Here is a 27,999-nt window from a genome sequence, read left to right as displayed (position 1 = left end):
TTTTCTTTGGCAGGTTGATGGTTTGACTGTATTGTTTATGTGGTTAGCTGAGGTTTGTTAGTAGTCCTACAAGGCTGCATCGTGTTTTTGCTGAACTGTGAGGGTTTTGAATGACTCTTTGTAGGTTTACGTAGGCAAACAGAAGAGACCTTGAAGTCTGCAGATGGGCGACCAGAGATCATAGGGTTCAGCAAAGCCTTGGATCATAGTGGTCTCCTTTTGTAGGGGCTGTGAACCTCACAAAGACTCCTACAATGCTTATAACCACTTGAAAACTCCTGTAGTGTTATCGTACCAGGTCAGTACTTCACAAATGTAGACACAGCATGTGATTGCACGGATGTCCTGAAAGAGAATAAAGGAGTTAACCAAGACTCTGCAAAGGGAGAGAGCAAAACCTACACGGCCCCAGGGCTGTTGGCAAGCGGTAAATCATAGACAGAGGAACAGGTAGCAGTGCTGAACTTCCTTAAGGGGCATATAAAAGGAGGAGAGTGACAATTTGTAGCCAGTTTTGCCTTAAAGGGTGTATATTCCTCACAACCTGGACCTTAATGTCAGAGGAGCTGTTTTAAGGGTTCAGTAGGATTTAGCAAAGGGCAAGAATTTAGATTCACGGTGCTGAATAATCTTAGGAGTTTGTGGCATCTCTTTAAGGGAATCTATTAATCCAGCAGGCCTAGGCTGGATGTTGGCCATTCAGGACCAATCCAGGCTGGGCCACATCACAGGATATGCAAACAAATCTATGTTTTAGTCCACAGCCCCTACACCAGGAGATTAGGTCAAATTTAGGTGACGTAGGTTAAATTTCTAAGGAATCAGTCCACACTCCAAGGTTCATTCTGTTGACTTTAAGGGCTCCTATGGTCAACTTTGGTACTCCTTCTTTTCACGAGAAGTAACACCAAATTTGATCTTGCATGGGTGACCTTAGGGTAGTGCAGATGGACCATTGTGAAGTTTGACATTCTTGGCCTCTTAGAGGTGTCCCACAGTGCCCCAATGTGATCACTCTGGACACCACTTTCAGCTCCACTGCTCTCCAGGTGTGTGGGAAGCAGCCCAGGAAAATTCGAATTTCATTTCCTGTTTGGCCAGCATGGTGTGTGGAACAGGCAGCACACCTCAGCAGCACATCTGGCCATAAATTCCCAGGGATGCAGACAAGCTCCAGCGTGGTGCATGCAGGACATCCAGGACCTCATTGATGTGCAGGGGATGTATCTGTGCTGGGAAAATAAAGCATCAGCAAAAGAAATGCAGACAGACATGCTGAGATCTCACAGGGCCTGAAGGAAAAAGGATATACACCAGGGGTGCCCAGCAGTGCCACATGAAAATAAAGGCACTCAGGCAGATGTACTATAAAATAAAGGAACCAAATGGATGTTCTCGGTCATTGCTGCAAATATGCTGCTTCTATGAACAGCTGCTTGGGATTCTAGGGAGTGATCCAGCCACTGTCCCCAAAGAGTCTGTGGATACCTCTGAGAAGAGTCCTCAGGAATCCTCTGGTAACAGCGAGGACATGGTGGATGAGGAAGAGGATGACAATGGTCAGCAGGCGACAGGAGCCACTGGTCTTGGAACTTTTTGTAAAGTTGGATCTCATCCTGTCCTCTCAGGATGTTTCACAGCTGGACCCTCATGGCAGGGAGGGCACCACTGGTGATTTGTCATTTCAAATCATGCTACAAGTGGATAAAGCAGTTGGGCGTGATCTGTGATGGCTGCTGTACCTACACAGCCTGGGCCCCCAGCACAACTAGTTAATGTGTCTGGGGATGGAGCACCGATCTTCCCTACACATCTCCATAAAGTTCTCAGACAGGTACTCTTTAGTTCTTCTCACGGGGTTTTTGGGGGAGCCTCCTTAGTCCGACCTCCTTGATAGGACACCTTTCTATCCACCCCAAGCCACCAGTAAGCCTCCGCAGAGGGGTGCAGCATAACAACAGGCCTTGTGCTCATATTCAGTCACCATCCATTCCTTAGCAATGTTTGTTAATCTAGGGGGACTATCATCTCCTTTTGCAACGTGGAAGAAGCAGGAGAAGTAACATTCAACTACTACATGCTAGCAGAAGCTGCTCCACCATGCCTGCGCCACCCCCACTACTCTCTCTGGGCTGCTGGGGGAAGGGAAATTTTCACTGTCACAACCCAGGGGCAGGATGGCAGACCACATGGTGGCTGTGAGAGCTAGGCACACAGAGAGACCTCCCCCCCACTGACCACCACAGCCCCTAGTGCCCCACTCTCCCATCCGCTTGCAGCATGCACAGCTGCAGAAACTGCTTGTGTAATCATAAGCTTGAAAGCATGTCCCTCATGTGTGTCTTACTGTGGCTGGAAGTGAACTGGGTCAGGCAGGTCCCTTAAAATCTCTGTGTAGTACCTGATGCACAGAGGATGTTTAAAAGTCAAAATGCATCCTTGTGTAGAGTACATCCCCATTGTCTTTCACAGAGGTTCCTTCATCAGACTCCTTTGTGTGTTGTTAAACTTACCTGGTGTAAATGTATCTCCTTAACGTCTGGCCCCCACTTGTGTTTTGTAGCAGTGTGCTCAATGGCAGGCTCTTTGACCACTGCCCCTTGCCCCCACCCAGCTTTTAGACTGGCACAGATCCTCAGGAGAAAATGAAAGTGGGACGACTTGTTCACAGAGCACATGGAAGCCACCCGCATGGAGAAGGCACAGTTAAATGTGTGGAAGAGAGCCACGCTGGAGGAGAAGTGGATTGATCACGAAGAAAGGAAGGTGGATCATGAGGTGATGAGAGACCACAGATTTCATGAATTGGAGACCCAGGAGATGTTACAGCTGATAAGGCAGCAAACAGAGATCCTGTGGTGCCTGGTACAGGAGCACAGAGCCCTACTGCAGTTCCAGATGAATTATATGCCCTCCTCACCATATTCCCTAACCTCCCACCATCGGCACCCCAGAATGTCAGGGGGAGGTCAAGAGTAGCCTGACATTCCCTCACCTGTGATGTCAAAATGCCCTTGCTGACCCATCCCCAAAGCCTCTGCCATTAACTTGTTTAGGGTCCCCTGAATAAAAACGATTAAGCTCAAAACAACAGTGTCTTTATTACTTCTGTTGCATGGGGTGGTGGTGGTTTACAGGCTTTACAGACAAGCACACATCATTCGGGGGGAGGGTGGACCTCCTTAAGAGCAATAGACATGACGGTCATGTCACTTTCTGGTCATTCATAGAGCTGTTTTTTCAAAGCCTCCCTGATTATCAGTGTCCCTTGCTGTGCTTTCTTTATTGCCCTGGTGTCTAGCTGCTCATAATTACTGGCCAGATTATCTGTCTCAGCCCTTCAACATAGCATGAAATTTCCCCCCTTTGCTCTCACATAAATTATGAAGCACACAGCAGGATGCCACCATGAGGGGAATACTGCCTTCACTGAGGTCTAACTGAGACAGGAGGCCCTTGAACCTGGCTTTTAAACGGCCAAATGCACATTCTATTACCACTCTGCATTTCCACAGCCTGTAGACAAACTACTCCCTACTGTGGTGCAGGCTGCCTGTCTATGGCTTCATGAGCCAAGGGAGCAAAGGATAAGCTTGGTCATCCAGAATCACTATTGGCATCCCCAGGTCTCCAACAGTGATTTTCTAGTCTGGGAAGAAAGTCCCATTCTGCACCTTTCTAAACAGATCAGAGTTCCTAAAGACGTGTGCATCATGCACCTTTCCCGACCTCCCACATTGATGTCAGTGAAACAAACCTTGTGATATATAAAAACCTGCAACACCATGGAGAAGTACCCCACACGGGCCGTGTCTACACTAGCCCCAAACTTCGAAATGGCCACGCAAATGGCCATTTCGAAGTTTACTAATGAAGCGCTGAAATGCATATTCAGCACTTCGTTATCATGCGGGTGGCCGCGGCGCTTCGAAATTGACGCGGCTCATCCCGACGGGGCTCCTTTTCGAAAGGACCCTGCCTACTTCGAAGTCCCCTTATTCACATCTGCTCATGGGAATAAGGGGACTTCAAAGTCGGCGGGGTCCTTTTGAAAAGGAGCCCCGTCGGGACGAGCCGCGCGGTGATGAGCTGCGTCAATTTCGAAGCGCCGCGGCCGCCCGCATGCTAATGAAGTGCTGAATATGCATTTCAGCGCTTCATTAGTAAAACTTCAAAATGGCCATTTGCATGGCCATTTCGAAGTTTGGGGCTAGTGTAGACACGGCCATGGTGTATGTACTCTGCAGCAAAGTAGTTCAGTGCCAAGACAGGGCTGTGCGTTCCACCTATCGCCCCACCACAGTTAGGAAACCCCATTGCAGCAAAACTGCCCACTATGTTCTGCACATTTCCCGGGGTCACTGTCTTTCATAGCAGAAAGGTATTGATTGCCTTGGTTACCTAGATCACAGCAGCCCTCACCGTAGATTTGCCCACACTGAAGTGATTGCCCTCTGACTGGTAGCTGTCTAGCGTTGCAAGCTTCCACAGAGCTATTGCCACTCACTTCTGAACTGTCACAGCAGGTCTCCTTTTGGTATCACAGTGCTTCAGGGTGGGGGGAAAGCAATTCCCAAAGTTCCATGAAAGTGGCCTTATAAATGTGGAAGTTTTGTAGCCACTGCTGATCATTCCATACCTTCAGAACAAGGTGGTCCCAGTAGTCTGAGCTTGCTTCATGGCACCAAAACCAGTGCTCCACTGTGTACAAAGCATTGAGTGCAGTCAGCATCTTCCAGTTTCTCCTCTCCCATGTCTCACATTTCTGTATATCCTCGTCTTCCTCAGAGTCTTCATCACTCTCACAACTGCTTAGGCTCTATACATACCACAGCACAATGTGTGAGGTGCTCATAATATTTGCCACAACACTTTAAAGCTGAATGATTTCCATGGTAGCCTTGTAATGGCGCCTGCAGAGATATGAAAAAGGGCACAAAACCACTTTTTGCCATTGCTTTCCAAAGGGAGTGGGAGGGGAGGAGCACACTAAAGGATGCTGATGGCACACACCCACAAACATCTGTGGCACATTTTTGTCCTGTTGTATGCTGGGACAGAGACCCACAATGCAATGGGGCAGAGGGAACTGTGGGATAGGTACCCACAGTGCATTGCTGACAAAGTCGAATGGCAACACTAATGGGGACAACACTAGTGTGGACATACACCTCGACTTTGTAGAACCAGGTCCTAAAAAACTGACCTTAAAAACTTTCACCTAATTTCGTAGTGGAGACATACTCTTAGAATTGATGAACATCATAGTGATTCTTAAAACACTCCCTATAGAACCAAGGCTTAGCCTACACTCACAGGCAATGCATGGGGGGTGCACAAGGGTCTCTCTCTCTCTCTCTCTCTCACACACACACACACACACACACACACACAGTCTCAGACCCCCCCCAACACTCAGTGTCAGCGCTGTGCTGATTCTGATGAGTGTGGGGGCAGTCCCACCTCATCCCTGGAGTGGCACAGCCTGAGAGCAGCCAGGGCTTCTGAGTTGGTGCTTCCCCTAGGCTGTGCTGCTCTGGGGCTGGATCGATGACCCAGCATGCACCAGAAGAGGCTGGCAGGGGTGGAGCTGGAGGAGGAGAGACGGGCATGGCTGAGGAAGGGATGGGGCATGGGTGAAGCAGGGGTGTGAGGGTCAGGGCAGAGGTATGTGGTTGGCATCCCCCACACTTCCCACGGAGTCCCCCCACCAGACACCTCTGTCTACATTACAAAGTTATATTGATACAACTACACCACTATACCAACCTAACTAGCGTTCCTGGGAACCTGAGTGCTTGGGAGGCCACCCAGAAGAGATTCAAGTCCCATTCAGTTGATTAATAAAGTGTCCATAGCGCCCACAGACGGCCGCATGTGTTTCTATTGGTGGTGCACATCCACACATTAACTACCAAGGGGAAAAACGTTTCCCTGCGCACTACCGTGGCCTGGGTGCACTGCTGTGGTGCTAGAGCATTAGACAAACTCTAAGTAAACATGCAGGTAAAAATCTTTTAAGGTGAATTAAAGGCTGTTAACGCATCAACCAGCTAGGGTCACTGTGTTTCATTTACAGGCTGAGCTCGCCGAACACACTCAGGGCACCTTGCATTGCCCTCACTCATTCCCAGATAGCAGCGGGGCAGCCGAATTAGTCTGTATCTTCAAAAACAACAGGAAGTCCTGTGGCACCTTATAGACTATCAGCTAGTTTGGAACATAAGCTTTTGTGGGCAAAGACCCGCTTCATCAGATGCAACGTCACAAAATGGGTCTTTGCCCACAAAAGCTTGTGCTCCAAAATATCTATTAGTCTAAAAGGTGCCACGGGACTTCTAGTTCCCAGATGTCACCCTCCCATCCCATCTATTTCAGGGACTCTCTAGGTTCTCTCCCCCTATGCTATTCTCATTTCTTTTCTGTTTTGGAGGCAGCAGTATGCCAGGGTGTCAGCCTTTTAAATTGCATTGGGAGGCTCAGCAGAGCCAAGAATAGTTGGAGGATGGGGAGGGTGTGCTTTTGTCATGCTGAAAAGTGCTAATGGCTGCCCTGAGCAATTCTTTGATTTACAGACAGTTATCAAGGTGCTGGAGTCAATGGCTATGCCAAGCAGATGCCAGGGGCTCTCTGTCTCAGTGTTTCTCTTGTGGTTTTTTCCAGTTGTCACCATCATCAACAGGGTTCTGGATACTGATGCCTGGGTAGAAAATGCCCTGAAAACTAGGAGTTGATCAAATGAAATGTTCAGAAGGAATCGTACTGCAGACAGACAAATGCCCCCGAGTTCAGTGTCAGACTTCACTTTTGTTTGGTTAGTTACTTAAGAAAAGTAAAACTAAGAGACCATTGTCGTTATTGAACTAGAAAAGGTAGAGAAGTTCACTGTCTGGGGAGCAACATAACGTATGAGCTAGACTGTAAAGGAAACAGCGACTAGAATAGTGAAAGCAAGAGCAAGTTTGAAGGCAATGTATAAGATCTGGAAAAGCAAAGCAATTAGCTTAGGAATGAAGCTGGGCGTCTTGAAAACGTGTGTATTCAGCAGCATGTTGTACGGCTGTGCGACATGGGTGGGCACAAAAAATTCGAAAAGAAGAAGATTGGCATTCGAAAGGAGTTGTTATAGAAAGATTCTGAGAATAGGATGGATGCAGAAGGTCACCAATGAGGAATTATATAGGAAGATACAGCCGAAAGAGAACCTGCTGCAGAAGGTTATAAAACAGAAGCTACAACTATTCGGACGTATTTGCAGAATGAACGACGAACGAAAAATCAAGACTGTAGTATTCGGCATAATGGATGGTTCGAATAGCAGAGGCAGAACCCACGGAGAATGGATAGATGATGTAGTAGATTGGTGCAGAGCTAGTTTACAGAAACTAAGCCACTCTGCACTAGACAGGGAAAGATGGAAGGAAATAGTGAGAGAGGCATCAGACACCAACGGGTGCTGAGCGCATGGTTATTGATGTTGATGATGATGCAGCAGGCAGGCAGATGCAAAATTAAGGTTAGAATTTCCTAAGAGTGTAGGAAAGAAAGGAAACAGCACGTAAGTACCCAAAGAACATCCACAATGTCCCCAGGCCCTCCTGCCCAAAATACGAAGTAACTAGAGCTGGCTCCGATTTTCTGAATTTGTGCGTGTGGTTGGCGTGTTTTGTTGTTGTATTGGAGTTTTTTGCTCCTTAGAGGAAATCCACCTGTGGAGCCCCAAATCCTTCCTCTATTTAGTGAAGGGACAATGGAACCTTTTCTCCGTGCATCAAGTTCATAGTTCTTATAAAATTCCATACCCAAGCTATTCAAACACAGTCGCAGAGAGGTAGCCATGTTAGTCTTTAGCTTCACAAAACAAAAAGCAGTCCTGTAGCACTTTAAAGACTAACAAAATGATTTATTAGGTGATGGGCTTTCGTGGGACAAACCCACTTCTTCAGATCTGGAAAACACAGAGAGAGGTGCCTTAACTAGCTCCATTCAACTCTTTCTTTTTGCCTTTCCCACTTCATGATCAGCTCTCTTGGTCACTAAATGGGAGCCTTATTATCTGCGTCCAGCTTTCCGTCAGACTCCTAATCTCACAGTGTGCAGTACTTCTTCCCAATTCACTGTGGCAGACGTTGTTCTTAGTCACTAAATTGACTGACGGCTTGTCTACACTTCCATGAAGATCAACCCGGTCAAGGTCGATTTTCTGGAGTTCGATTTTGCATGTCTGCTAAAGACAAGCGAAATTGATCTGTCTGGGGTTGGCAGTTGATCCCTGTACTCCTTGCTTTTGTGAGGAGTAAGGGAGGGCAACGGGAGCAATGCTCCCGTCAACTTTCCTTAGTGAAAACAGTCACAAAAGTCGATTTCCAATGTCAATTCTAGCTACAGAATTGCTGTATCTAGAATTGCATATCTGAAATCGACTTTCACATCTTGTGTACACCTGGCCTACGTCCTGGCTGTTTATCCAGATTCCTTTACTGATGCCCAACATCACATTGTCTGAGCAACTTCATTATATCCAAGGCGAATAGTAATATTTCAGATTAATATTTCTATTTAGCGTAAAATGGAAAAATTTCCAAAAGATGCTTAATGCAGAACATGTGAAGGATGCCAAGCTGAAACAACCATTCTATGAAAATAGACATAGTCATTACTGATGCACACCTCATCTACTGTGTGAGGGTCACTTTTGAAAGTATTCTTAACAATAGCTTTAAACATCTTTCCTGGCCAGTCTAATAAGATGAGGAATAAAGGAATACACTATATCAGATTTCACAAAGACAATCTAATGATAGAGAAAGAAGGATCCTTGTTGAATCAAATACTTTGACACAATGTCTCTTTCGTAACACTATGTTTCATCTTATAGGCTCCTAGCTATTGCCAGATTATCTAACAGGGTTGGCTGGTTGGTTGGTTGCACGCACTGTGGGCTTTGTGCTTTTGTTTTTTGTAAGGAGCACTCCCACATTTTAGACCAGCTATGCTGATGTAGTACATTTTTATCAATAGAGATTAAGTCACATAAATCCTTCTGCACAGGGCTACTATAGCCCTCTAAGTATGGTTTGTTTTTTTCATCCTAGTAAACTTTCTTGATGTGCAAAGATGTGAAAACACAGGATTCAATGCATCAAAACATGGGTATAAACTGCACACACCCCCTCCACACCAAGCTGTGAGTTTCTCTGATGGTGAGCACCTTCAACTCCTATAGCTTCTGACAGCAGCATCCATCAGGATCAGATTGCTCTTCCTTGCTCAGTGATTTAAGAGGAGTTTTCCCTGTGCATTTGGGAGCATACACCCATCACTTCACCATACGTATTTTTCCAGCACAACGACTCCTAAGGATGTTTTCAAAAAATCTTCAATCAACAAATCTAGCTAATGGTAGATGTTTTCATTACACAAATGAACCAGAACCTGTTTCTTAAAAAATTACAGCAGCTATAAGAATTAAATTACTGGTGCAATTTCACAAATAAGAGAAATAATCTTGAAGACAAACTAAACTTTGAAAAACAACCCCTTCTTTCTTAATTGCTACCGAGGAATAAGAATAAATGCACTACTATGGCCACATCCCTGTATTGAAGGGCATTACTCATGTTTATGAAAGTGATGTGTTTTAACTTGAACTTCAGAAAATGACATAACTCAACTAGCTGATGACTTGGACAAATGAAACCGTCACAATTTTATCTGATGGGATGTTGCTTAATAGTTATGTGTCGTAATAATGGTGAAATCACTGGAAGCAGAGATGCTGTTATGGGCTTAAAAGGGAGTTCAGTACTCCAAATAGAACACTGAAAAGGTGTGAACAAAGTTCAGCCTCTCTTTAAAGCAGCATAACAATTGACTCCAGCGGAGTTGTGGCAAGACTGTATCTTCTCTCTCTCCATTTATTTATGTACGTGTCTTTCAATCAACAATACTAAAAAGCTGCTTGCGGCCCTCGGTTCCCACTTACTCATGTGAATACTACGGCCCCCATTTCCATTATCAGTATGATAATATAGCGCTCTAGTTGAACCCAGAGGCGGAAGGATTTTCATTTAACAGTTTTGAAACAACTTGGCAGATTCTAAGCCAGACCATGTTTTAGGCGTTATGAGGAAGGTACAGAAAAGTACTTCAAGTGTCAAAACCAGATTCTTTCTCATGACCCTCCACCTCCACGCTCTGTGTTGTGTGGGCCCTGCTCTCTTGAATCTAGCACATGGTTTTGCAAACTGGGGGGCATAAAGAAATTACAGGGGGGTGAGGCAACCCAGCTCCCCTTACCTCTAGTCATTCCCCACATCCGAAGAAAAAGCCGGCCTTTGCTTCCAGCTCTCAGCCTCTGCCAGTTCATGTGGGCAAAAGCAGGCAGCCACTGAAGTCCCATGTGGAGCTAGGTGCCTCCTGCAAAGGTGAGTGAGTGTGGGTTGGGGGGGGGAGGAGGAGGAGGATGGAGTTAGATGAGGGCCTGGCTTTGGGGGAGGGGAGGGGGTCAGGCAGGCGGCTCACTGGCAGCTGGCCTGGCTGGCCCATGGAAAAAAGAGGTGGGGGGTGCGAGTGTTTCTCAAAAATCAAAAGGGGGGCGTGATGCTGAAAAGTTTGAGAACCACTGCTCTAGCGTATGTTCTAAGGCTCCTCCTGTCCATATTTTGCACGTGATGCTCCTGTGCTGTGAATTTGGCGTGGGGGAAAAAAAATGGAAACAGGAGTAGCAAGACTCATGCATTTGCAAAAAGGCAGCTTGCACTCGCAAATGTCATTTAGAGGTGTCGACCAGCTGTTTGTAGTGGAGGGCCTTTACTGGGCTCTGTACTGCTGTTTTAATAGTCATGTGACCACTCTCACTTTCTGGTGCCATGTTTAGTTACAGAATTGCGCTAAGCAATGGCAGTAGTTGGTCACATGGGAAGAACTGCTCTGATTATGTTTATCAAAGGTGGAGACTGGGAGGAATGCACTTCAGCTGGCCATCACTAATTAGCTACTAATCCCATAGAAAGAAACTCCCTCGCACCGCAAAAGTAGCATTTGATGATGTTCCCAATTAGCATCATCATACCCCAAGCTTTTGAACACTTAGGCTGTGTCTACACGAGCCTCCTCCTTTTGGAAGGGGCATGTTAATGAGGGAGTTCGGAAAAGGCTAATAAGGCGCTGCCATGAAAATGCAGGGCCTCATTAACATAATGGCTGTCGTGGTGATTCGAAAGCGCTGCTTTTGAATTGTGCTCTGCCCGTGTAGCCAGGGACCTTCTGAAACAATCCCTCAGTCTTCAAAAGCCCCTTCACAAAACAAATGGGAAGAAGGGGCTTTCAAAGTCCTGGGGGTTGGTTCGAAAGGCCCCCGGCTAAACGGTGGCACGCAATTTGACAGTGGCACTTTCGAATAGCTGTGACTGCCATTATGCTAATGAGGTGCTGCATATCATGACAGCACCTCATTAGCATCTTTTGAACTCCTTCATTAACTTGCACCTTCTGAAAGGAGGGGACTCGTGTAGACACAGTTTTAGTATATATTTATCTTCTTCCTTAAATTGCCTAGGCCGCCATAGATCAAACCAAGTTAATGCTATACGCAGACCTCTTGCCTGGCGGCTGTTAACCTAAATCACCTTAGCCCTCCTGCTAGCAAATGGTTAAAAGTAAAGTTGCCTTGAAGCGAGCACAGCCCCTGTTCTGGTTTTGCTATAAAACTGGAAGTAAATTTACCATCTAAAGGGAAAGTTTTTGCACTTCTTTTCTAGGCATGTAGGCCCTAATGGGCAATGGAGTCACTGCCGTTCTGTTGTGAGGGTGAGTGTGCAACAGGGGGAACGACGACCTGAGAGGAGCCCAGTCTCTGCAGGAGCTGACTACATGGCAGAGAGGGGTGAGGCAGGGGCCGGAACACGAGCACTGTATCCTACATGAATCCATGGGGCTGAAGTACCCGGCCTTCCGAAAGGGAAGACTGTGATTTGGGAGGCCTATCGCAGACCAGAAGGTTCAATTATCTTCCAGTGAAGCCGGAACGTCACCTGCAGACTATAGATTGAGCTATGCACAGGTGTTTGACCCTCTCGGCCTTGATCCAAGGCCTACAGAAGTCATAGGAAAAATTCCCATTGACTACTGCGGGCTCTGGATCATGCCCTACGAGCAAGTGGCTTAAAGAGAGGGATCTGCAAGCTCTTCAGGGCAACAGGAAAATCTCTGCATTTATCTAGCACCTAGCACAACAGAATGCTGACGCTGACCGGGGCACACCCCAGTATAAATGTTCCATCTTCCTGTTTCTCATTCCTGGTAACTCAGCAGGGAGTGTTTTGTCCCTATATCCAGTCTTAGACTACAAACTACATTTACGTACGTACCCAGCCACGGGCAGGACAGAGCAAAGGAAAGTAGTCTGAAAAAGCCTCAAAGGACAACCCCTGGTCTCACTTAGGTGTGAGGCAGAACAAAGGAATGCACTGAATAAAAGAAGGCTACCACACATTCACATATGAACACTACAAGACCTAGCCCCAACTGTGGTATACATCAGGAACAGATAAGCACTTCTATCATACGTTCTCCCCTAAGTTGAAGTAAGTTGCATACAAGAAGGACAATCCAGGGAACTATAGACTGGTCAGCCTTACCTCAGTCCCTGGAAAAATCATGGAAGGGATCCTCAAGGAATCCATTTTGGAGCACTTGGAAGAGGGGGAAGTTGATCAAGAACAGTCAACATGGATTCAGCAAGGGCAAGTCACTCCCGACCAATCTGATTAGCTTCTACGATGAGGTAACTGGCTCTGTGAACATGGGGAAGTCAATGGATGTGATATATCTTGACTTTAGCAAAGCTTTTGATATACTCTTCCACAACTTTCTTGCTTGTAAGTTAAGGTAGTATAGATTGGATACATGGACTGTAAGATGGGTAGAAAGCTGGCTAGACGGTCATGCCCAATGGGTAGTGATCAGTCACTTTGTCTGATCAGCAGTCGGTTTCAAGTGGAGTGCCCCAAGGATCAGTTCTAAGGCCAGTATTGTTCAACATCTTTATTAATGACCTGGATGAGGAGATGGATTGCATCCTCAGCAAATTTGCAGGTGATACTAAGCTAAGGAGAGGGGTAGATATATTGGAGGGTAGGGATAGGGTCCAGAGTGACCTAGATCAATTGGAGGATTGGGCCAAAAGAAATCTGATGAGGTTCAACAAAGACAAGTGCAGAGTCCTGCACTTGGGATGGAAGAATCACAAGCAGGCTGGAGACCGACTGGCTAAGTAGCAATGCAGGAGCAAAGGACCTGGGAATTACAGTGGATGAGAGGCTGGATACGAGTCTATCATGTGCCCTTGTAGCCAAGTAGGCTAATGGCATATAGGAGTGCATTAGGAAGAGCATTTTGAGCAGATCTAGAGAAGTTATTCCGTTCTATTTGGCACTGGTGAGGCCACATCTGGAGTATTGCATCCAGTTCTGGGCCCCCCCAGTATAGAAAGCATGTGGATGCATTGGAGCAGATTCAGTGGAAGGCAACAAAAATGATTTGGGGGCTGGACCTATGAAGAGAGGCTGAGGGATTTGGGGTTATTTACTTTGCAGGAGAGAAGAGTGAGAAGCAATTTGATGGCAGCCTTCAACTTCCTGAAGGGGAGCTCTAAAGAGGATCGAGAGAGGCTGTTGACAGTAGTGACAGGTGGCAGAACAAGAAGCTATTTCATTAACACCCCCACTGGCCATCGAATCAATGTGTAAATAGTGTGGCTGAAGTTGACATACTCGCCATGGCCTCTTGTGTGCGGTAAGGTTGGTGGAGGCTGTTCTCACATCGATGCCAGTTACTCTTCTTGTCCTGATGGAGAATCGGCATTGACAGAAGAGTGCTCGTAGATCGATTGATCAGGTCTAAGCAAAAGTGATAAATCTGTGGCTGGGGAAGCGATTGCTGCAGCGTGATCCTCAGCCTAGTCGAGACAAGCTTCTACAGCTTTGCCTGTTTTGTTGCTAGCAAACCGTAGCCAACAGAGGCCAACAGCTGCTAACTTCTCAACTCCATAGCAGCCAATTAAACTGCTTCTTTGCTGCAATTTTGAGCAAAGGCTACTCAGGCCCTTTAGTGACTCAATGACTAGTTATCTCCATCGTGCTTTAATTGCTTGTTTACAATTAAGTGATCTAAATGTGTGATAGTCCAGTAGCAGCAGCCTCTCTAGTTGGCCTTGCATACAATGAGAATTTCCAGAAATTCTCCTACCTTTGGTCTCACACCTACGTTTGCTACAGTTGGGAAACTCTAGAACCTGCAAAAAATAGCGTAGGCCAGTGTAAGCACTTCTAAGATCCTCACCTGCCAGCAGGGTTAGCTGTTACAGTGAAAAACACCTGCATCCCACTGACCTGCTTTCACCAGTGCTAGGCCTGTAGGTGCTACCACGGTATAAAAACAACCATCGGGGGAATAACTTGTGATGTCATCAGTGAAGATGAAGCCTAAGGCCAGGTCTACACTTGGAGGCAAATTCGATTTTAGAAATGCCAATCCAGCTACAAGAATTGCATAGCTGGAGTCGACATATCTAAAATCTATTTTTGCCACTGTCCCCACAGTGGTAGGTTGCTGAGAGAAACTCTCCCACTGGCTTCCCTACCTCTTGCGATTGCCAGGAGTACCATCATCAATAATGGTGCCATAACAGTTCATTTAAGCGTGTCTCCACTAGGCACGCTAAATCGAACCCCAGAAGATTGACCACCAATGGGTCAATCTTCTCCACAGTGCAGACATATCCTCAGCGTCATATCAGATGCCACACTCATCGATTATATTGTACATAACCTTCCAGATTGTGCTTCCTGCATGTATGTTCCTTACAGTCTGTGAACTTAATGCTGAAGTTTAGTTGCACAGTCTTGCCCTGGGCTATACCTCCACACATCCTGCTGACTTCAGCAGGTCCGTTTGCATTAGAGTACTGCACCGAGCATGTGCGCTTAGGGACAGTGTTAAAATTGCAGGTACAGCACATCTGCAGACCCTTAACAAAACTGGCTTAAAGGGTGCACTCAAATATCCGAGCACAACAAGAAGTCTTGTGGCACCTTATAGACTAACAGATATTTTGGAGCAGAAGCTTTCTAAAATATCATAAAATATCTGTTAGTCTATAAGGTGCCACAAGACTTTTTGTTGTTCTCGAAGCTACAGACTAACACGGCTGCCTCTCTGATACTTGTCACCATGCAAGGCACCACAGATATCTGAAAGGACGGTATTTTGGTTTCAGCTTAAAATGCTGAGTTTCAAAAGTAGTCACACGTAATGGAGCCGCAGCCATATGGCAGGAATTCTTTGTTCTTCTGCAGTCACTTCCACTATCGTGGGCAACATACTTGCTATTAGTTTAAGCAGCAAAGCCAAGCACCGACTGAGAATGGTGCCCGAACTAGTCTTCCATCTCCGGAGCTGTCATCTCCCGGGAAGGGTTGAGGTGTATGGTCAAGATGCAGTGAGGAATGTTGCTGACCATGCTGAATCTGTATGCAACATCTAGCAAAGGATTTAACAATACGCAGATGGATGGAATGAATCACTTCAGGAGTGGGGCTAGGGATGGTTATCTACATGCTTTGTTGAAGTGGGACAAGAGTGCATCAAGCACCGTAAGAGGAAGTATCAGAGAGGCAGCGGAGTTAGTCTGTATCTTCAAAAACAACAAGAAGTCCTGTGGCACCTTATACACCAACAGATATTTTGGAGCAGAAGCTTTCATGAAGTGGGTCTTTGCCCATGAAAACTTACGCTCCAAAATATCTGCTAATCTATAAAGGTGCCACAGGACTTGTTGTTCCTAAAAGGAAGATGGCCTTCTGCCTATGATACCGAACTGGGGTTCCCGCCCTGTTGTGTCTGCATGGGCCATAAATTTTCATGGCCGTAACAGTCTGTTACTCTAGGGCCGCATCTACACTAGCCAAAAACTTCGAAATGGCCATGCAAATGGCCATTTCGAAGTTTTTGGCTAGTGTAGACATAGCCTCGGTGTGTGCAGAGCCCATAAGGTCTTGAGTGACCCTGTGATGATACAAATGTTTCTAGGTTGTGGTCAGAAGAGCTCAGTCTGTTAATCTAGCATCCTTCACGAGTAGAGTTCATTAAAAGCAATTCCACGTCCATCCGTTAACACTGGAATGGCACTGACAAAGCACATGGTTTTTCACTGTCCCACCCAAACTGCTCTTAACCTATTAAGAATTTAGCTCAGATCTTCTTCCCTAGACATGAAGAAAAGCTCTGTGTCTCATGAAAACTTGTATTTTCCACCTACAGAAGTTGGTCCAATAAAATGTGTGACACCATCCACCTTGTCTCTCTCAGATCCTGGGATCAACACAACTACAACAACACTGCAAACCACTTAACTACATTTTCCGTGTGGAGAGCTGTGATTTGTCCCCAGAATGACAGCAGTGCTGGGTTTGCACCCCCACTCCATCCACCCTGGAGTGTTAGTAAGTCAAGTTAGTTTGTGGTAAAAGAGAACAAAAAGTCATTTCACGCACCTCCCAGGTGGGAACAAGAGAAAGAAGTGGCACAGATATTGAAATGTAAATCTTACTGCTTTTACCTCTCACAACCACATGCATTAGATAAACAAACAGCCATCTCCATGCACTTTGTTTTTGTAGGCAGACAAAGGCAGGCAAATCCTTAGAATGTTTTTAGGGCATCCAGCCGCATGAATCTAACTTCTTTAGTACTTTCAAGTCATCTGGTGAAAAGAAAATGCTTCCATGTAGGTAGGAAAGAGAAAAACAAACTGAGAAAACATAGAATGAAGCAGAAAGAAAGAAAAAAAATACAGGCACTCTAAATAAACCTGTTTATTCTGAGATGTTTGCTTTCCAGGCTGGAAGAAAGGAAGTGTAATCTCCAATACAACCCTCATCTGTTTACAAAGTGTCTTTAGGCATTACACAGTATGAAGAGTTTGCAGAGCTCAAACTGCCTGAAAGGCTTGAGAAAACAGGTGCCTTGTCTCAGCCATCTCAAACACTGGAACTCAGGAAACAGATGTAATGTTGTAATGCAATGTATTCCACAGCTTGGAAGCAGCTAACGAAGGCTCTGGTATGCACTTTTTATAAATTTTATTAAAGGACACTTAATAAACCTGTTCCAGTTCATGGAATTTAGGGACAGGAGGGTTCAGTTCAATAACCATTGGGTGCTGCAAGAGGATAAGTAAGGCACAAAACTCCTCCATTCTACCTATCTTGGGAGCAGACTGCTTTAGCACAATGGGCCTGATTCTTGGATCTGCACATGCTGTGATCATTTCAGGGGACAGGACCTGGAGGAAAGAGGCAGAGGTGGCTCTTAGGGAGCCCTTTGGGAGTCTAGTAGTTTCTTCCTTGTGCCTATCCTCCTGAGAGATATTTAGGCTTCTCCTGAGGCAGCACTGAAGATATTGTTTAAGTGCCTTCAAATGACACCTGTATGTTGTCCAGGTTTCACATGCATACAGTAGCAATGGTACCACTGCACGGTATACAGAGAGCTTTGTCTTGGCACAGATTTTCGAAGACTCTTTGTGTGAGGAGGGCAAAAGCAGAGCTTGCAGGGCTCATATAATGCTGGGTTAGTGTGTGATAACATAAACAAACACACACTGTCTTCTAGATTGGGAGCCAATTGGGACAGGCTACTGTGTCTGTCCCTGCAGGTGATCCTGAGTCTAGACCCCTGAATCAGTGGGACTGAGTACTCTTAAAGCTAATGTCAAGTATCGGAGGGGTAGCCGTGGTGGCCACATCAATACCACCGTGTACCGTAAACCTACTGACTGCTACGCCTACCTTCATGCCTCCAGCTTCCATCCCAGACACACCACACGATCCATTGTCTACAGCCAAGCACTAAGATATAACCGCATTTGCTCCAACCCCTCCGACAGAGACAAACACCTACAGGATCTCTACCAAGCATTCTTGAAACTGCAATACCCACCTAACGAAGTGAAAAAACAGATCAACAGAGCCAGACGTGTGCCACGAAGCCTCTTACTACAGGACAAGCCCAAGAGAGAAACCAACAGAACACCACTAGCCATCACCTACAGTCCTCAGCTAAAACCTCTACAGCGCATCATCAGGGATTTACAACCCATCCTGGACAATGATCCCCCACTTTCACAGGCCTTGGGAGGCAGACCAGTCCTTGCCCACAGACAACCGGCCAACCTGAAGCAAATCCTAACTAGCAACTATACACCAGACCACAGTCACTCTAACTCAGGGACCCATCCATGCAACAAACCTCGTTGCCAGCTCTGCCCACATATCTACACCAGCAACACCATTACAGGACCTAACCAGATCAGCCACACCATCGTGGGTTCATTCAGCTGCACATCTACCAATATAATTTATGCCATCATGTGCCAGCAATGCCCCTCTGCTATATACATCGGACAAACTGGACAGTCTCTACGTAAAAGAATAAATGCACACAAATCAGATATCAGAAATGGCAATATACAAAAACCCATAGGAGAGCACTTCAATCTCCCAGGCCACACAGTAGCAGACTTAAAAGTAGCTATCCTACAGCAAAGAAATTTCAGGACCAGACTCCAAAGAGAAATTTCTGAGCTACAATTCATCTGCAAATTCGACGCCCTCAGCTCTGGCTTAAACAAAGACTGCGAATGTCTGGCTAAATACAGAAGCAGCTTCCCCCGCCTTGGTGTTCACACCTCCAGATCAACTGCTGGTAGTAAGCCTCACCCTTGCTGACTGAGCTAACCTTGTTATCCCCACCCTTGCTCTGGCTTATTTATACCTGGCCCTGCAGATTTCCAAGACCAGCATCTGAAGAAGTGAGTCTGTGCTCACGAAAGCTCATGCTCTAAACTTTTTTGTTAGTCTATAAGGTGCCACAGGACCCTTCATTGCTGTTAAAGCTAATGAGCATTTAAAACAAACAAGCAGACAAACATGCAAGCAATAACCTGGCACTAAAAAGCAACACTGCAGAAGGCTGAAGGTTATCTCAAAAGGCTCTGGCAGTCCAGCATACTCAGTTTGGCTTGATGAACAGATTTATTTAATTTTTAGCCCAGAAAATTGGGTATGTCTCTCTTCTTTAGAACTGATTGAAGAAATGAACATTGACAATAGAAAGTGGTAATATTACACACATGTGCAAACTGACACAAACAAAACTTACTTAGAAACTCAGATGCGGGCTATTGACCTCGCTATAGGACTAGAAGTCAGGATCTCCAGAAACAACAAGAAGTCTTGTGGCATTTTATAGGCTAACAGATATTTTGGAGCACAAACTGGGTCTTTGCCCACGAAAGCTTATACTCCAAAATATCTGTTAGTCTATAAGGTGCCACAGGACTTCTTGCTGTTTTTGAAGATACAGACTAACACAGATACCTCGCTGATACAGGGTCTCCAGAGTTATCCTTTTGGCTCTAACGTTCGACAAGTCACTTAACTCTCCCGCTTCAGTTTCCCTGTAAATAAAACAGTACTTGCCTACTTCACACACTTGTTGTGAGGATTTACCAAGTAATATTGTAAAATCCTCTGAAAATAATAAATGTCAGATCAGTATTTTCTTGACATTTCTTGCAAGTTGCTATTCTATTCATAAAAATACCATTTACTACTATTTCTTCTGCACTACCATTGAAGAGCTCCCTGCCACCTCGATTAATTTGCAAGCATCATTTTCTGTAATTTCATAACATTGATTTATATTGGTAGTTGGGGCAAAGTCCAACACAGTTCAAGCTTAATTTGCTGATTTCAATCAACAGTACTGAATGGAAAGCTTTATTTCCTGAGACTCCTTGGGCTGAATTTGCTGGTTCCTGAAGTGTGGAGAAGATAAACAAGTTTTGTTTAGAATCCATCCTTCCTGTTAATCTACTGAATGAAAGATTGCTGACCGCTAGGAAGTATTCTGAATAAAACAGCCTGACTGGGTGTACCTATTACTTTTAGGCCCAAAAAAGGGAGCAAATAGCGATCCTGAGGAAACACACAACAGTTTTTAAACCATTTATCACTTCACAGGGGTATTTTTCATCTGTACTTTCTGAAACTCACAGCAGCTTTACAATTGCTGCAGACTGGCTGGAAATTCAGTCATAGGCTGAATCCTGTGCTGGGCTACATGTAAACTCTGTGAAAGTCTTGGTGTCCAGCTGCACAGAGCTCACTGCAGGACTCGGGTATTGAAGTAGAGTGTGATCTGGCTAATGCTGAGTGTACAAGAAAGAAAAAACATTTTGCGTTTGTACAACAAAGAATTCTCTGGCATAAAGCAATAATTTGAAATTCTGGAAAAGGAGACTGAGGTAGAATTAATAGTGGCAAATAAAATACGCATGAAATTTGCCTGCCAACAGGGGTGCAGTTTTTTGTGGCACCTCTTCTGAGGGTTGGCAAAGGCTTGACACCAAACATTTTATATTTTTCCTAAGACAGCTGTGGCAAACCCAAAGCGGTGGGCTGCAGGCGGTTAATGGAGGGCCCATACACAGGGAGCTGAGTAACAGGTTCCTGTTTCCTGAGACTCATTAAGAGCTGGCTTGGAGCAGCGTGCTACTTGGACACTTGCAGCCAGTTAAGGCCGGGGGCTCACCTTAAAATGGTGTGTCCATCCATCCCACCCCCTACTCTCAGCCCCGCAAGCATCAGAAGGACTGAAGAAGAGGAGCGGGGGAAGTGCTGAGAGAGTGGAGGTTTGGGAGAAAGAGGAGAGCCCAGCCAGGTACTTGAGTGAAGGTGATAGGGGGAGTAGGTAGAGAAGTGACCCAGGGAGAAAAGGCTGCGGCAGTTGGAACAAAGGAGAAGCCCCATCAGCTGCCTCTGTTCAGGGTCTGTGGGCTGGAACCCAGAGTAGTGAGTGGACCTGGGCTCCCACGATCCCTCCTCGTGCCCTAAAGGGGCTACACTTGGCAGAAATAAGGGGGAGCGCTAACTGCTGGAGGGGGTTTGCCCCTGCTAAGGACTGGCCTGTGGCGATAATGGCTCAGTAAGCGGAGTCCCTGGCCTCTGGAAAGACAAGAGGCTGCGCGAGGGTCCCTGTGAGCCTAGGAGGCATGCTAAAAGGCCACCAGGCAGTTTGGACCCATAGTGAGCAGCTGGGGCTCCACCACACAGCACAAACTAAAATCGCAGGTGAAATTATTCCTGAATCCCACAAGCCTCCCCTGATGACTGAGAAAGATTCCCACAGATTTATATGGGAGCTGGATCAAGTCCTGAAACCAATGCAGCAGCATTCTCTCATTCACCTCCCACTCTCGCCCACTTTCTCCTCCGCTTGTGTTGCCACTGCCAAATGCCATGTACATTCCTGGAAACTAAAGCCTACGTTCCTGGGAATCAAGTGCAATCCTCAGAAAACAAGAAATAAACGCTGCGTCGCGGGTGGGGGTAGGGGAATCAAAGTGCTATGTGCCTTGTTAAAAGAAAGTGAGCTGAGTGTGCTGGGACTCTGTTACGTATCCATTATCATAGAATCCTAGGGCTGGAAGGGACCTCAGGAGGTCATCTAGTCCAGCCCCCTGCCTGAAGCGGGATCAACCCCCACTAAGTCATCCCAAGTTATCAAAAAGGGAAAAAATAAAGGCACCCTTAGTGATACCAGGTGAGTCTCCCTGCCCTGCTTTGGCTACTTTATACCAGGCAAAAGGCCTGGTCTGGCATCTCAAAGTGTCTCTAAAAACCCTGGACGCAGTAGGGTGAGACCGGGAGACAGCCATGTGGCTGCCTGATGAAAACCTCCCAGCAACAAGTCTCTGGTGTCAAAGCAGCTGGCCTGCAGGGAGTGGGCATGGTATGGGAAGGGTCTGGGGGAATGGGGCCACAGGCGCTGCAGACTGTAGGCCAGAGATGAGGAACCACAAACAAATCAGTCAGTGGCCACATGCACGTGAGAAGCAGCAACAACAAAATTTCAAATTCATGGCTCCTGACCGATAAGCGGGAAGAAAAGAGAGTTCATGCAACCTGGATCACCTTGTGCCCCTTGTACTCCAGCCCTGTGGGAGAGCACCAAGGCTCAGGGATTCCCCCCCCACCCTCCAGCTTGGATCAACTCTTCTGGGGGCCTGGCCTAGTAGATTTTGTGCAGCCCCTTCTAGGCTCTGGAGTGGGGCCAAAATCAGGGGTTCAGCGTGTTGGAGGCAGCTGCTGGGGAGCAGGCTGGGGATGGGGGTTTAGGATCTGGGCATGAGCAGGAGTGCAGGAATGGGCTGGTGCAGGTAGATGGGTGTGAAGGGGGCAGGGGATTGGGACACCTAGTAGGTAAAGTTCCTGTGGGGGGAGGCATTGGCTCTGCACCACCTGCACTTGTAGAGATGGTCCCGCACTGCTTCCACTGGCCAGGACTCCCAGCCAATAGAAGCGGTGGGGGCAGAGTCTGCAAGCGAGTGCAGGGACAGAGCTTCCCAACTCTCTCGTTCCGCCAGCCCATGGGGTAGGGGAGTGGCAGTGTGCAGAGACGCTTCCTTCCCCTCTGTCAGGCAGGGCCTGCAGGCCAGGTGCTGCTGGTCGCTTGGCTTGATCAGAACCTCAGCGCTGCCCCACATGGCTGGAGTACCAGCGGGGAATGAGCGTGGGAACCTATGAACCTCCTGGGCTGGATCAAGGCAAGCCGCAGGCCAGATCCAGCCGATGGGCTATGGGTTTCCCATCCCTGCCACAGGCAATAAGAACAGGCTGCCATAACTTAAATGGGCTTCCACGCTGTCCAAATTAACCCGGGGGCAATGGAGTACCCCATGACTAGAAGGGCACAAAGGTGATTTAAAACCACTTCCTGGACTACAAGGCCCAGAACAGAATGTTATCTTCAGCCTCTGGTTGGAACACTGTCCTTTATGTCATTAGTCAGAAGTGCAACATATGCTCCCTAATGACAGAGCTGGACAAAAATCTGCAAAATTGCACAAGCAATCATTAAAGTCAACCTGGTACCTCATCACTCTCTCTCACTTCTTTACAATGCCACGTACAGTTAATAGTTTAGATCTACGTCAGGTTAATTGTAAACATAACAGAAAATCCTTACCATTTGCTAACTCCGTTCTAGAGAATTTAAACAGTGATAAATAAATAGGGGCTGCCGGTCTTATGGGGGGCTCAGGCTTCTACCGGGGGTTAAGTAGCAAATTTTGTTGTCAGAAAGGAGTTGTAGCGCAACGAAGTTCGAGAGCCCTTATTTTAAGTCACAGAAAGGCATAGTTCGGGCACCTAAGTTCTGCCCTGTGCATTTCCATGTTTTAATATGCAGGCCTTCATTCTAGCTAAAAAAGTTATTTTCTATTAAACTAAATAGACCTAGTGTATAAGCAAGAACAGCAGCATCCATCAGGATCAGATTGCTATTCCTCGCTCAGTGATTTAAGAGGAGTTTTCCCTGCGCATTTGGGAGCATACACCCATCACTTCCCCATATGTATTTTTCCAGCACAACGACTCCTAAGGATGTTTTCAAAAAATCTTCAATCAACAAATCTAGCTAATGGTAGATGTCTTCTTTACACAAATGAACCAGAACCTGTTTCTTAAAAAATTACAGCAGCTATAAGAATTAAATTACTGATGCAATTTGACAAATAAGAGAAATAATCTTAAAGCCAAACTAACGTTTGAAAAACAAGCCTTTCTAAGTTCCATCTCCTGTCTTATGGCTGAAAGTATTTAATGCTCTTTTGTGTTGCATTGCTATGGTCTTATTTGATATCTAGTCATTAAAGAGTCTGAGGTTGCTAAATGGATTGCCAGCAGATGAATGCAGTGAATTCAAGCTGCACACCAGAAATTCACAAACCTGTTCTGAGAACTCCATATTAAGAAAACATACCTTTTTTCTGACAACAACGCCGGAGAGGTCTTAGTGTGAAACAACACAATGTGTTTCTTTACCAGTATGGCTTGTTTGTTTTGATTTTAAAATATTTTATTAAGGTTGTATGTGAATATTACTAATTACTTCACTGTTATAGCAAGGAAATGATGCAATCACAGGGGTCAAACAGAGTCAGATCTTCAACTAGTATAAACTGGCAGTGCTCCACTGAAGTCAGCTGGGGATCAGGTCTGACATTCATTTAGACTAAAGGAAAGAAATTTAACATATCAAATAAGGTTTTTGCAGGGAGAAGTTAGATATAGAAGATGACTACAAAAAAAGAGTTTACAGAAGGGCTTAACGTTAAGTACTACATGTCACAAAGTTAGTACGCACACAAATGACTGTAAACTTACTGCGAATGCACACAATCTGGATCCACAACTAGTCCTTTTGAATTAAAAGAACGGGCGGTCAAAATCTGCTCTCTCATTGAACTTCTTTGTATCTTTTTTATATAACTATAAACCTTTAACACTTTTTAATCTCAGACTTCTTTTAGTAGTTTTCAGAAAACCGTTTTAAGTACTTACCCCACTTGGTAACCCTAGTTAAAACTTATTTGTATTTCCTTTTTTTTTCTTCCCGGTATTTTCAAATCCAAGCAATGCAAAAATTAGCTGTAATGGAGGAAATAAGGCAAACATGAAGTTCTTAGTTGAGTTCTATGTAGGTTCTTTATAGGAGTAACGATGTAGTAAAACTAGTGGCTGTTATGCAAACAAGCAAGACTAAGCGGAATATGAAAAACAGCGGTTGACTGGAACAGTAAGTAAAACTGTCATTTTAATTGTTCTCATTTGCTCAAAAGACAAGCCATAGATTTTAATATATATGCCAAATAACCTCGTGTTTTAACCACTCACTATTTGTACTACGAGAGAATTGCTCTAGTCAGAAGTTACTGTTAGCTGTTTTTGCAACTGACTCAATGACAAACAAACAAATAAAGGGTATGGAGGTTTTGTAGATCTCGGAGAATGAGCAGCAGATTGGACCAGACAGGACTTACTTGATTTGCTCAGCTGGCACTTGATTCCAACTTTTTAAGATACATTTCAGTCTGCTAGACAGAGCAGAAAAACTCCATCCAAAGAAATCCCCACAAAATACAGTCAGATGATTTCCAGGATCTATGTTTCCTACTCCAATGCCACCAGGCTGGGGAATAAGGATATCTGTCACCAGACAGCTCCAGTATTGACAAGACAAAGGGACACTACCCTATAATTTTCCATTCTTGTCCCCAGTTTTGACCTGGGTCCTCTTTCTTCAAGGGTGAAAGCTTATCCAGTCTCCAGGTTAGCAAATTCTGAGGGAACGTCCTAAGACGAGACTGCCAAAACCAGTTTTGTGTTGTGATCTATTTAGTAGAACAAAAACCTTCAGTTCAGATTACAAACTGAACTTGATCCAGGATTGCGACGAGAATGTTTCTCTTATAAAGTCACCCAATCTTCCATGTCAACGCTCATATCTCAATACAGGTCAGATTTTCAAAAGGACACATCAATGACTTTCCTTGGCTTTTGAAGACTTCATTAGGAAGATGAAAAATCACAAATTAAATGCTATCGTAATGTTAAAATTAAAGAGAAAGAAAAGATTAGCCCTGATTGGGAACCACCTATTTGCCTTAGTCATACAAACAGTTCTTTCTGGATCAATAGCTTTTAAATAAAGAATAAGGTTTTGGGATGAACTCCTGACCTTATTGAAATGGGAGTGTTCAGACTGACTTCAATACAGCCAGCCATTTATTTTTCCAAGAAAGGCTACTAATGAATCATACCCTTAGGCCTCCAACTGGTTTTTAAGTGACACCACAATTCCTTGGCTGAAATGAGCAAATTATTTGTGGTGAATAATTTATTGAATGAACTGGCTTTTCTTCTGTTTGAATTTTGGCTTTCTCAAATTTGTTATATGTAACTACTCAGAGAATCATTTTTATAAATAATTCTTGGCCTATCAATAGTTTGATCGGTTTATTGACAGCATTTGCTATTCTTGATCCAAGCTGTTACTTAATTTTCACCGATCATGTATATTGCAAGGTATGGTTTTGTCCCTTAAAAATAAGGCTCTGTCTACATTCAAAGTTCTATTGGTTTAGCTAAAAGCATTCTAAAATCAATTTAGCTACACCACTGCAAACTTTTAGAGGACACTTAAATCAGCTGAAACCTGTCTTCTATTGATTTGAGCTTAATTTAGCTAGTAACTTTGAATATAAACTTAAGTTTGTGCAAACATTTATGCACCTGATTCCAATCTCAAGCTGATTATTGCATTTACACAGTGCTTTTTTTTTTATTTATTAAAAAGAAGTTACAAAAAGAGAAAAGAGGAGCTGGTACTCAGCCAGCTCCCTGCCCCCTCTCCCCAATGCAATCCCCTGACTGGGGCTGATGAGGTGCTAGTACTTAGTACCAGCAAGTACTAGCACAAAAAAAGCACCCATTTAATTAAAGCCTTATTTAAAGCGGTGTGAGAGAAGAATGAGGCCCCAGAGGTTCCAAATTTTCTATATTTGAACATTAATATTTACTAAAATGTGACTATTTCACTGAATGTTTCAACCAGCAAATGCTGTTGTGAACTAAAAAAAACCATGTGAGTGTAACTGAAATTGAAATACCTTGGTCTCAGATGCCTAGTAGTGAATAGCCATCTATTTACCTAGTGAACCACCTGGTCAAAGTATTTTACAATGATGAATTAATCCTGTTGTGAAATAGAACAACTACTTATTACCCCTGTGAAAAACTGCATCATATAATTATTTATAAAGCATAGCAAATGTTTATCTCTAAGCTTTTCTAGCTTGAACTTTCCTTAGGACTTCTGTGCTCCCAGACCAGATCTTGCCAGATGTGCCACACTATTTGCTACCACTAGTTCACAAATTTACATGGTGGGTATAGTTTTCTGGCATCATGGGTCTGGCTTTGTTATGAAATATTTTCTGTGCTGACAAATCTATGGCCTTCAAATTAATTTTGTTCCAGCCTTGTGGAGTATCCATTTTAAGCACGAAGAATTGAGTCTAATTCCTGTTTCTGTGGAGTTACAGAGCAAGTGTTGATGTGTCTCTGGAGAACATCAAATGACAGCAACAAAATGAATCACTGAAACCGTCAGTGGATGTTGGTTTGATACTGACAGGGCTCAGGAATTGCAACAATGGTAGTAAGTGCAGATCACTACTTGACAAGAGGTTTTGGTTGGGAAAGCCAAAGGAATACACAAGTACCAGAGAGGTAGCTGTGTTAGTCTGTATCTTCAAAAACAACAAGAAGTCCTGTGGCACCTTATAGACTAACAGATATTTTGGAGCATAAGCTTTCCTGGGCAAAGACCCACTTCATCAGATGTGACAAAATGGGTCTCTGCCCAGGAAAGCTTATGCTCCAAAATATCTGTTAGTCCATCAGGTGCCACAGGACTTCTTGTTTTTTAAGGAATACATATTATTTTTCAACTCCCATTTATGCTAAGCCAATACCAAAGCAGGACAATGCTGTTTAACTGAGAAGAAATCGGACAAGTGCCCTTGTATATCCTGGTGGGAATTGTAAATCTGGTTATACAGGTAAAATTTATACAATGCAATTATGTAATTGATAGGCCTTGTCTCTAAGGCAGCTGTAGTTACCTATTTCTTCCAACCATCCCTCTTTACAGGACAATAAACGTTCTTGTTGATTGTTCTCAGCCATACCCCATTGGCTGTCCAGGACTCCATATCCCTGGATTCAATGGCGTTGGCCTTTTCCCCTACTCGGCTGGCATTTCAGCATTTTGCGGCTGGGGGTGGGGCCGATCAGTAAACAGCCTTCAGGACAAAGTTGCGTGGAGCTCTCACGGGGCCTGGCTCGGGCCTGCGGACCAGCAGATCTCCCCCCTGCTCAGCTGCCTGCAGCCAGCCGCGAGCAGCTCTTAGTCTCAGCTGCCCTCCCCAGCCAGCTCCGCGGCGAGTTCCTAACAAGGGCCTTACCTGAGCGCGCCTCTTCCAATAGCAACTCACCTGAGGGCCACCCCAGCCAATCAGCTCGCGGC

At 45.2% G+C, this 27,999-nt stretch overlaps 1 long non-coding RNA gene across 2 annotated transcripts; it reads right to left on the bottom strand.

The window, feature by feature from the left end:
* Nucleotides 1-2: 2 nt before the first annotated feature.
* Nucleotides 3-27,999, bottom strand: LOC142008477 (uncharacterized). 2 transcript variants are annotated; one of them, XR_012644157.1, is made up of 4 exons: nt 27,968-27,999; nt 24,471-24,557; nt 4,423-4,913; nt 3-345 (listed from the first exon to the last, which is right to left on the bottom strand). It is a non-coding gene; the product is annotated as an uncharacterized LOC142008477 (long non-coding RNA). The 2 variants fall into 2 exon arrangements; XR_012644158.1 differs by lacking the exon at nt 27,968-27,999 and adding an exon at nt 27,596-27,883.

The sequence above is a fragment of the Carettochelys insculpta genome, chromosome 2 (assembly GCF_033958435.1).
Source record: "Carettochelys insculpta isolate YL-2023 chromosome 2, ASM3395843v1, whole genome shotgun sequence".
NCBI classification, from domain to species: domain Eukaryota; kingdom Metazoa; phylum Chordata; order Testudines; family Carettochelyidae; genus Carettochelys; species Carettochelys insculpta.
This window is presented reverse-complemented; position numbering and strand designations above follow the sequence as displayed.